The sequence below is a fragment of the Malaclemys terrapin genome, chromosome 16 (assembly GCF_027887155.1).
Source record: "Malaclemys terrapin pileata isolate rMalTer1 chromosome 16, rMalTer1.hap1, whole genome shotgun sequence".
In the NCBI taxonomy this organism is placed as follows: domain Eukaryota; kingdom Metazoa; phylum Chordata; order Testudines; family Emydidae; genus Malaclemys; species Malaclemys terrapin.
In genome coordinates, this window is record NC_071520.1 from 10,101,859 (window position 1) to 10,113,691 (window position 11,833).

Consider the following 11,833-nt stretch of genomic DNA (forward strand, 5'->3'; position numbering starts at 1 on the left):
TTGAGATCTACTGAGCGAAACACCCCTGTATAAGAGCAAGGTATTATTATTACAGTTGTTCATTTGCTATTTCATGTAGTTTGGACACCAAGCTAGGTAAAATGAAATTGTTTTGACTGAGTTTCCCTTTGAGACTTGGGGTACAATTGAGTTTAGAAGGGTTCAAGCCCTCTCTGATAGCAATGGATTAAAATGCTCTTGGAATCCCCCTGAAGCGAAACCAATGAGTTTAGCATGGCTCTAACAGTGACAATTCACAAGCCTGCCACCACTCGGTGAGTGCAGCTGGTGGATTTTGATCATTCAAGGCTGCGTTAAAGCTGTAATCATAGCAATTATTAATTAGGGATCATTGTTTACTCTAAGGACCTGTTTAGCACCCAGCATTATAGTATCCAGGTGTCATTCAAACCTGAGTGATGCTTAGGAGTTGCATAGCCCAGAACGCAGCTGAAGACAATGGGAATCTTTCCATTGGCTTTGAATCTGGCCAGGGCATTTCATGTCATCAAGAACTCTGAGTTAAAAATACAACCTCACATGTTCAGCTCCAATGTAGTTTATTATTGGTTACCAACAACAACAAAAATCACACAGTGTAAAGGTAAAGTCCTTAGCAATTAACCTGCAAACAGTCGCTCAGGTTCTAATTCATTCGAGCCACCCCATTGCATTCACTGACAGGACCCTGCTGAGGAACAGCTTGTGGGATTGGACCCTTAATTTTTATTCAAGAGTTCATGCAGATTTTAATCTTTATATAAGCTAGATCCTCAGGGGCCACGTACCTGTAGCCAGGCTAAATTTATATAATTTCTTTTATAAAAATGTGGGGTCTACAACTTTAAAATCTGGATTGGCCGTCTTCCTAAAAGCTCTGCTCTCAGAGTTATTTTGGAGAAGTTCTCTGACCTGCATTATACTGGATGTCAGACTATTGATCACAACGGTCCCGTCTGGCCTTGGGATCCATGGACCTATGAGTGTGACATCATGTCTTGTGGTGTTATCAGATGTGACACTAGGGCCCATAAAGATAGATTGTATCATGAAATTACATCATACCGTGAAATATACTGTGAAACCTACCGCTTATCCAGGCCTCTCATTTACAGGTGCATTGTATAACAATATAATCCACTGTCCTCCATCTGGAAGCTGTTTCTCCAGCTGTAGGATGTATTGCTGCCACATGCACACTATTTATTCCTAAGAATAACTAGCCTTAATCTTGACATTTAATAACTAGAAAAGAGCTGAAAGTGACAAATAATGAGTTATAGAATTACAGCTCAAGCTGTGTTACCTTGGGACACACCGGTCACGAGTCTCCACGGGTAGACATGTATCCACTACCAACAACTCGATTTGTTCACTTTAAAATCAAAGAATTTGTTTGCTTCTTCCCCCACTCTCTCAAAATACTTTATTCTATAACACCCTCTGGGATCCAGAGTTTGGGAAAACATAAGTTTATATTTCTGCCTCTGTGCATGTGCCCTGCTGCCTCACTTCTGGGTGTCCTATTTCACCCCCAGCTCTCACTTGTGCATTCTCGCTCTGGTCCAATGACTATTTAAGTATTTATCTGCAGTGGAATAGTCATTGGGCCAGAGAGAGGGAGAGAGAATGACTGTGTAGTCCAGTGCTTAGGGCACCTACCTGGGCCACGAGAGAGCCAGAGTCCAAGCCCACTGCTCCAATCACTTTTTCATGAGTAAGCCACAATGGAACAGCTCCAAGTGGTCAGACTGAGGAGCCCCCTGACAGAATGTCCCATAGCTCAGTGGGTAGAGTACCCACCTGAGATATAGGTGACCAGCTGTTCAAAGCTTTTGTCCTTCCCTAACAGAAGGGGGCATTGAACTAGATTTCCCCCCATCCTAGGTGAGTGCTCTAACCACTGGCCTAGAAAGTTAAGGTGGGCATTCCTCCACTGGCTGGTTTTGTGTGGAGTAAGGCAAGCGCAGAACTCATTCCTGCAAGGTTTCAGTGGTAGCCATGTTAGTCGGTATTAGCAAAAAAACGGAGGCATCCTTGTGGCCCCTTAGAGACTAACAAATTTATTTGGGCATAAGCTTTCGTGGGCTAGATCTGATGAAGTGGGCTCTAGCCCACGAAAGCTTATGCCCAAATAAATGTGTTAGTCTCTAAGATGCCACCAGGACTCCTTGTTTGTTTTCTTTTCATTCCTGCAAGAAACAGCTTAGGCGCGGAAGCTGCCTGACTCCAGGAGACAAGTTCCCACGTGGGGATCGCTAAGCAAAGATAGGTGCTGGATTTAGGCACCTATTTCCAGGAGAGGAGCAGGGGTGCTTAACACACACCCCTCTCATTGGCATCTGCCATTGGCTAACTGAGGCAGCTCCCCGCCTAGCAGGCTGGTTTTTCTGGATCGCATTCCAAGGTCCCTATTTCTCCCCATTCACTGCACTGGGTGCCTAGACCCCTAACTCGGGCTTTGTGGTTCACAGGGTGTCCCTGTGATTTTGCAGGTGCCTAAAAGTTAAGTCCCTTGGTGGGTCTGGGCAAAGCCTTACTGTGGAATGTGAGGGGGCAAACCACCTGCCTGGGTTCTGGGACTATCAAGAAGGAGACTGAGGCCAAAAGCCTGGGGGAATCCAGGATACAAGGCAAGAATCAGAACCAGCTGGAACCAACAGGGATAGATCAGTGGTTTGAGCATTAGACTGCTAAAGCCAGGGTTGTGAGTTCAATCCTTGAGAAGGCCATTTAGGGATCTGGGGCAAAAATCTGTCTGGGGATTGGTCCTGCTTTGAGCAGGGGGTTGGACTAGGTCCCTTCCACCCCTGATATTCTAAGATTCAATTAACCTCCTAGACAGGGAAAAGAAAGGGGCTGGCTGTGGGGAGTGGCTAGGGAATTGAGTACAGATGCTGAGGGAAAGTAACACCTGTGAGTTATCCTGTGGAGAAGACACTTGGGTTTTGTTTGCCTTGACCCTGAAGAAAGGGAGCTCTGAGAGTGGATTTAGAGCAAACCCTGAGGAGACCTTTGACTTGCTTCTTCTTGGTGTGCCGTGGGTCCCATTGGCTGAAGAGTTCTCAAGGTAAGATCATTGTTTCCAATCAACCTTCCTTTGCTGCCATTGAGTATTGATCATCCACTTTGCTCTGGATGACAAAGGGGTCCCCATCAAGCTAATATTTATAGTTGCTAAGTTTGTAGTTCTCTGCTTTTGGGAATCATTGGCTTCTCCCACCACTTCTACCCTGCTCTTGATCTAATGGGACACACATCAGCTTGGCTGGGTTTTCATAGCCATAATCAATGATGTAGACCCAGGCCTTACATAGGTAACCCATGCTCCTATAGCTGATGAAGAGCGGGTCTGATCCTGCATGCTTTGGGCGGTGCTAATGTTGGTGGGAATTGAAGGTGGATCATGCCCTTTGGTGTAGCTATCTTTGCAGCAGCAAAACAAACTTTACAGTATCATGAAATACTGGAACAGCTGTTGCTGTTTTGTTGTTAAAAATTTCTGCCACAGAACTAATGAGTTTATTTTTTTAGTGAGAGATTTAGGATCAAATTCTGCTTTTGGCTATTCATGCACAGCTCCCTTGGAAGGGTAACAAATGCTACCAGACAGAGCCTGACCTTTAAAATCCAGAAAACTTTCCTTACGAGACCACAGTTCCAAGGCTGGTGAGCTACTGAGCCTAAACTACTAGGCAGTGGCTCTTTATATATTATTTAATTTAAAAAATAGCCTGGTGGTTTTTTTTTGTTTGTTTTTGCTTGTTTTTTAAATCAGAGCTTCATTTTCTATTTGGTTTTACTATCTGATGAATTCCTTGATAACTTCTTATAAAGCATGTTGTAAAATGCATTAGCAATAACTTCTTAACAGCTGAGGGTAGCGTGAGCAATTAGAAATAATGACCTATTATATAGGTATTTTTGTATGTGGGCCTCTAATGTGTGATTTTAAGTTATTATATGGCATGCTATGGAATGTTATGTATTTAATAATTATTTATAAATGTAGCTTTGTTTTTAAGTGTTATCTAATTACTGAACTGATAGAAGCTCTTTAAAATTCCCCTTGGTGTGGCAACAAATGGAAATGAAGGGGGGGAAAATAACTGTTTTGAACAATCATTCCTGCATTCATTTTAACATTTGACATTATTGTCCACTGCATCTAAACAGGAAGTGAGTCCTCTAGGAGGCTGGGGGAGAGGGGTTCGTGTTGAGTCATTTCACCATTCTAATCTCTAGTAACAAAGAACATGAATCGTTTGTTTGTCCTCAACCATAGTGTAAGATAACGGTTTTCAAACAGTTAGAACCATAACACAGAGAGATAATGGTCGCTATGCCAATTACATTACATTTTATGGTTTTATAGCAATTACACTGCATTTTATGGTGTCATAACATATTACGTTTTATGGCTTAATATCTGCTTTAATATGGAGACACCGATGCACAGAATTTTAATGAGGGGAGCTTTTGATATTTGGAGAGGAATGGGCTTTCTACATGATGGATCTGCCGAAGATAGCAGTCCTGTGGAATGCAATCAAGAGAGAACTATTTCCAGTGGCTACACTTTCTTAAAGCCACAATACCCAGTTCAATTGAATTAATGTTCTCTCCTCTCACCCCATAAGGAAACCCAACTGGAATATAGCAGAGGAAGGGAAGAATTGTACTTTATACACAGTTACTTTGCATGAAGATACTCTTCTTTTTCAACGACTCTAAATTATACTCCAAGAGGTGAGTAAAAATAAATAGTTGCTTGGCAGGCTAGTATCTGCTCTGGAGTTGCACAGTATTTATCAATATTCATATTACTTGAAGCAAAATAATTGGTACTGCCAAAGGATGCTAAGACATGATCCTAATTAGATCTTTCAGATCCTGTTGTGTAACAAAATGTTCCCAAGAGTGCAAATGTCATATCCTCTGTCCCTATTGATGCCTGGCTGCATAATTTCAGCCTAGCTATAGATCGAAGACCAGATGTCTGAAAAATTAGACAAAAAAAAATAATCAGTCCTGCTGAAACACCCAATCAAAGCTAGAGACTGACGTAATTATGTAATCAGATACCAGATGATTTGCATTGTGCTGTTTGACAAATGCGTGCTTTATTGCTGAGACATCATCCGTTGTACTGAATGAAGATCCTTTTTATAAAGAGAACTGCAGAGTCCTAAAAAAACACAGGGGGAAACAATTCTTACCACCTGTAAGAGGTGAGCCTGCAAACTTGGTTTCATATGGATCTAAAGCTCTTTTGGACAATTGTAAGGGAAACTTGGCTTCCTGACATTCCCCCTTCCTCCCACCCTTGTGTTTTTTCCATATGCAACTGTGTTGGTTCCAGGATATTAGAGAGTCCAGGTGGGTGAGGTAATATCTTTTTATTGTTTTTTCCGTTCATTTCAGGGGGCAGTTCTAAAGATCACAGGTTGTAGCATATTGTCCCGTGGGAGGGGAATCTTGAGTTTCTCTCTGTGAGGCACAGGAGAGTCTAAATATGGGTCTGCTTTGCTAAGCAACCTCCATGTGCTATTTCTGTATAGGCTTGTCTGAACCTCAAAGCTGCCTAAGAACGTGGCTGGGGAGGGGAGTGATCAGTGCTTAATTTGTAATGAAAGAGGTTCCGGGGCTCAAGCAATTTTTTTTACTTTCATAACTGACACGGCAAGGCCAGAGGTGCCAGGGTTGAGCCCCGGCACAAATTAAGCCCTGGAGACGACATCCAGAAGGCTTGCACTGGGCTACGGAGCTGCAGTTTAAAATGGATGCTGTAGGCAATGTGAGTTGTACGTCACCTCAGATTGCCAGTATGGCTAAATACAAAGGAGGAAACTTTGGCCTACCACTGGGGATGGAGCCTGTATAGAGAGGGATGGCCTAGCGATGCCTCAGCAGCCACAAAGCTACTTTGCACCCAGACAGTCCCACCTAGCCTAAAAAGTGGAGTCTGAGAGTGTTCTGTATACGGTGGTGGGTTGTGGGGAGTGCTATGGTGAGGGGACGGGACTTCCAGGAAGTCCTTACATGGAGTGTAAGAAATGGGCAGGATCTCTTGGACCCTCCAGTCCACTAGTTTCCGTCCCTTATCAGGGACTGGAGCCTGACCTGGCCAATAGCAAGGAGGGCTATTGAGCCTCAAGATCTGCAAGCAATAGAATCTGGTAGAGGCTCCCTGGGAGCCTCTCCCCCTGTTTTAGGGGATCTGCCATAAACCCCATGGAGCAGCTCAGGGGTTACTGCTGCCCAAGGTCCCTGTGCTGGGGTGCATTGGGATTGCCTGAGGCTGACTAAGGTCCAGAAGTGTCACAGTGGATCCCAGGGTTGCAGGAGATGATGAAGGATGGAAGCCATAATGGTGAAGCTCACTCCTTCCCCATTCTTCAGTCAGTAGCTGTTGCCCTCATGCAGGGGCAGCTCTAGCTTTTTTGCTGCCCCAAGCATGGCCGTCAGACAGCCTTCGTCGGCATGCCTGCGGGAGGTCCCCGGTCCTGCAGCTTCGGCTTACCTGCCGCTGAATTGCCACTGAAACTGCAGGACCAGCGGACCTCCCGCAGGCATGCTGCCGAAGGCTGCCTGACTGCCGCCCTGGCAGGGACCGGCAGGGCGCCCCCCGTAGCTTGCTACCTCATGCTTGGTTCTCCCGCCGACCACCACCAAAGTATTTTTCTTTTCGGAACCCAAAAAGGGATTGATGGGCTGAATGGCCCATCCTCTCATTATTCTGTCCACCAATTAGGCCTAATTTCTGATGCACCAATTATGGTCCACTGACTTCTAGTCCCACACTCATCTTGCTTATGAGACAGACGTAGTCCTTGCGTGATACCAGTAGACCGCCTTGTTTGGACTAATTGAGTCTTTCTGTCTCCCTTTGCACTTTTCCTCATCAACATTTCATGGTATGATTGGAACATTCCATAAAGTTGTATCCACTTTCCCACAGTTGAGTTCACAATTAGGGTCAATTTGTAGGCCCAATTATTACAACAGTGTCTCTTTCTCTTCATTTCCTTAGATTCCTCTTGATCTGTTCCCAGTAGGCTGGCCACTGACGCATCCCCAGAATACAGGACATCCAACTTGGTTGCATGACCTTCCAGAACAGTGTGGCCCTGCCCCCCCTAGCCTGGGCTTCTCACAGAGCTTGCAGGGTCAGGCAGGTAGGGACGGAGCAGCACACTCTGCAAAATGACATTCCCTGCAGGAAGGGGCATCTCTGCAGCACATATCACTATGGGGATTCTAGGCTGTAACACAGCCCTGGAGAGGCTACCACAACATAGAATAACTCCTGGGGCTGTTCTGACTTACACCAGAGTATGCACTGGCCCTCAGCGGACTCTGAATCCGAGCAGCTTAAAGCCACCTTCCCCTTACCTCCCCTCTCTGAGGTGCAGCACAAACCACACAGTAACCCTAGGTCTACACTACAGGGGAGGGTCGACCTAAGATACGCAACTTCAGCTATGTGAATAGCGTAGCTGAAGTGGCGTATTTTAGGTCGACTTATCTGGCTGTGAGGACAGCGGCGAGTCGACCGCTGCCGTGCCGCCGTCAACTCCGCTTCCACCTCTTGCCGCGGTGGATTTCCGGAGTCGACGGAAGAGCCATCGGGGATCGATTTTTATCGCGTCTTCACTAGACACGATAAGTCGATCCCCAATAGATCGATTGCTACCCGCCGATTCGGCAGGTAGTGAAGACGTGCCCTAAGTCTGATTCCCAGTTTTATACTAGAACATGAATGCCAACTTTCCTCTCTGAGGGGAAAAAAGCTGCCTGATGTCAATGTTAGGATGCTCTGTGCTTATCCAAGGACAGAATAGAGTCTGTCCTCTAGTTTTTTGCCAATGTGAAATCGTTAAGCTACATCCCAAAAACACAACTTCTGGGGACTAGGCACTGTCTCTTGCCCAGCTGTCTTGGGTGATGAGTGATGTATTTGCTGCTGAGGTTTGCATTGCAAATTTCTCCACTCCCCCAAAGAAGAAAAGGCCCAAATGCCCTCCAGAGTTAATCCACCCCCACCTCCAAAAAAAACAGGGTTAGTCTTGATTTGCTTTTTTTAACATTGCAAAGTATTTAAAGAGTGGGGTAGTGGGAAATCTTGGAGGTCTTTATTAAGAGCTCCCCTTGAAGCATATCACAACAGCTGAGGAGAACGATGGGTATGAAGCAAATAAAGCCTGCAGAAGAGCTCATTAAAACAATAAATTATGACTAATTGGAATAAATCCAGACTAAACCATTTCCAGCATGAAGGTAAAACTAGGTGTGAGTGAGCGGCTTTAATAAGGAGCAAAGGTAGCCTAGGATGGATGAGCCAGTGTGTCCCAAGTGGCCCCTGCTGCAGTGATCTCACCTGTGCTCTGCACGGTGGCAGAAAATAGACAGATGAAGATAACGGTAAATCGAAGATAATGGGGTTTTTAATTGTTTCTAAATTTGGGCTGGGTGTCTTTAATTGAAGTGGATGTGAAGTTAGCATCGCAGCTGTACTTGATTAGCTGCTTGGGAAGGAATAGGTGGTGGACTGAGGTATGCTTTTTTATTTTATTTTATTTTTAATTTGCAAAGCTCAAGGTGGTGCTTTTAATCTCTGTCATATCACTTTATTACACGCAGCAGAAGCAAAATTATTTCTGTGCTTAATTAGCAACGGAATAATTGCTGCTAGAATGGTTTTGAGGCTTTCTCGGCTGTCCAAAAGTCATCTTTGAGTGAGTGAGATGGGGCTGCCCGGTGACTGTTACAGTTCCCTGCCTGTGCCTGAGGCTCTGAGCCTGCAACAGCCCCCACCAGAGAGCTTTGGCTTAAGCTGCTCATGCTTCAAGTGCCAGAGGGCCTGGGTTCAATCCCTAGTGTCTTGGCCAAGATGGTGGCTGCCACGTCGCGAGCTAAGGCGTGTTTGCAGAGCTGGTGGTGGGTATAGCTGTGTCTGCTGCCCCCAAGTGAACAGAATGGGTCCACTTCAATGCTTGCCCCCCTCCCTTTCCTATAGTCTCCCTGTCTGTGTTTTTTCCTCTTGCATCCCAATACAGTTCCACCATACGCTTCCCCTCTCGCTAGGGGCATGATATGAAGGGTGAGCACCTCCAGTTAAGTGCTGAGTAGCTTCAACTCCCGTTGACTTCCAATGGAATAGAGCGGGCTCAGGACTTCATGTGTTGCCATGGTTTGTTTTGTGCCCAAGCTAGTCTCCTCTGGGAGCCTGCACTCTGATTTTTTCCCTCCTCCGTCTTCCAGCCCTTGTTCATAGCCCTCCTTGCAAGCCCTAGCAGAGGGAGTGTAACCCGAGGTGGCATTAACTTCGGGCAGGAAGTGTGGGCCTAGAGTATGCACCACGATGGGAATTCTGGGCCTATAAGCAGCTGTTGGAAGGCTGCTGTACATTGGAGCAATTCCTTAGGCTGCTCGAACTTATGTTGGGGGGTAGGGCTTGGTAGCTTGGCAGCCAACTCCCAAGGTGGGCTAGGCACAAATGGCATAAATATGCTACTTCCCTCTCTCCCTGCCCACCACCACTAGAAGGCACGTTGCAGAATGGGACCCTATATGTGGATAGGCGCTGGCAGTGCAGGATTCTTCTGGATGGATGCTGTCTTCCATTCAGTGGCTTTCCTCCCAGAGTCGCAACATCCGTAGACTGTACTACTCTACGCCTATTCAGTCTCTACCTAATGTTCCTTCCCCTCCCCCCCGGCTCTTTATAGCTCCTCTCCTCTGGAACTGAGTCTGACAAAGTTTATTTTACCTTTTCTCGTGCCTCACAGGGAGGACAAAGTCTGAGGCAGCCAGTTATTTATTTTATAGTAGTGGTTTGTCCCCAGCATGCCAAGATGGACATCCTGTGTATTATAGTGTGTATTTGTTTGTATTTTTTTTATAAAAGTTGAAACCTTTCAAATAAAAATGCTCTGGCAACTCGTACTCTGGGATTCATATTGCATTGAGAAGCTGAGCTGTCAATCAACCCTCTGGTGGCTATAACAAACCAGAAAACATATTCTATCGGACAGGAAGGCAGCAGTAGCATTGTATCCATGCACAACAAGGTTTATAACGGACAGGTCATCCAGGGAAGATTTCTACCTTCCCTGTACTGTGTTAAACACCAAAAAATAATGACACCCTTAATTCTAAAACTGCTTCAGCACTAGTTTCTCTTTGAACAGAGTGTGCCGCTTCTGGATTGTTTCTTACCTATACCTCCCTGGAAAGTACCTGGAGTTGTAGCCTGGGGAGTCATCTATTTTTTTTTTTTTTTTTTAATCATGTGTTTCTAAAAGCACATTCAAGACAAACCTTTTGTTGCTGCCTTTAAGATGCCAACTGCAAAGTGTGTTCATTGCATAGCAACAGAATTCACTGACTTGTTAATAGCGACATATGCTAACAGTGTTTGTGAGAGGCAGAGCTGACTCATGGTTAGAGCTCGGCACTGGGAGTCAGGAGGCCGGGATTCTACTGCTGATTTCTTGGCTGACTTACAGTAGCTTTCTGCGTTGGTGTCTGTTTCTTAGATGGGGAGCGGGTACATTCATTCACTCGGAGACTGCTGGCTGAAGGGAGTTATTACTGGAAATTAAAGCCCCCTTCTTTATGTGGCAGTGACACAGGACTTTCTTCTAAAAGTAAGGCCAGGATAAAACAAAAATTGCATCTTCCGATGTAGTATGATGGCAGATCCTGTAGAAAATTCAGACACCCCCCCCCGCCCCCAGTTTTCCTGTAAGATTTTACTGTTTTTAAAAAACGATGCTATTAATTCTTAATTTGTGCCTCATTTTAGTATTTGAGGCACAAATAAAGGACTTGACCAAGGTCACACAGGGCCGCCCGGGGCCCCCATGAGAGTTTTTCGGGGCCCCTGGAGCAGGGTCCTTCACTTGCTCCGGGGGCCAGGAAAACTCTCATGGGGCCCGGGCCCCCGGAGCTTCTTCCACTCTGGGTCTTTGGTGGCAGGGGTCCTTCCGCCCCGGGACCCGCCGCCGAAGTGCCGGGTCTTTGGCGGCAATTCGGCGGCGGGGGGATCCCCGCCACCAAAGCCCTCAGGCCCCCTGAATCCTCTGGGCAGCCCTGAGGTCACACAGTAAGTCCGTAGCAGAACTGGGCATAGAACCCAGGAACCTGAGTGGTGGTTAGAGCAGGCCTACCACTGAGAGATACTACTGTGTGAAAAGTGAAGGCTGAGATGTTCTCAGTCAGGGCTTCCTATGAAACCAGCATACCAACCGGCTAGCACATTACTATAGTTTCAGCCAGTAAAGGATATTTGTAACTGTCCCTGTGAAATGTATTAGTTTCATTAAATTGAAATGATTATGCATTGATAACTATGCTTAATGGAGCTAATGTTGTCATTCTCCTGTAAACAGCAATGTATATAATTAATAACCTCCTTTAAAACCCTCTTGCTTTGTTACTAATTACATTCAAGCTGCCTTATTCCTAAATCCTATTAGCTACATATTAACAGGCTCTACGTCCATGAAAAATCCCTCGGGGGGGGCTGGCTCAGATTTATAGATGGAAAACACAGAAATGGTTGTGACAATCTAATAAATGCCAGATGCAGGCTGCTCTCTGCCTTCCCAACCTCCATCTATTTCTAGGAAACAGCCAAAGAAAGTGGCCAAACTAGCTCTGTTAAGGACGAGGTGCAATCTGGATCCCCAGCATAATGCCACTCAACAGACATTCAACTGTTTACAGAGAGATTCAAAGTAGGCAGATAAACTGTAACACTGAACAGTGGCACTGCTCAGGGTTTCTATTCTAGAGAAGCCATGGAAATTTCTTCCCTGGGTTAATT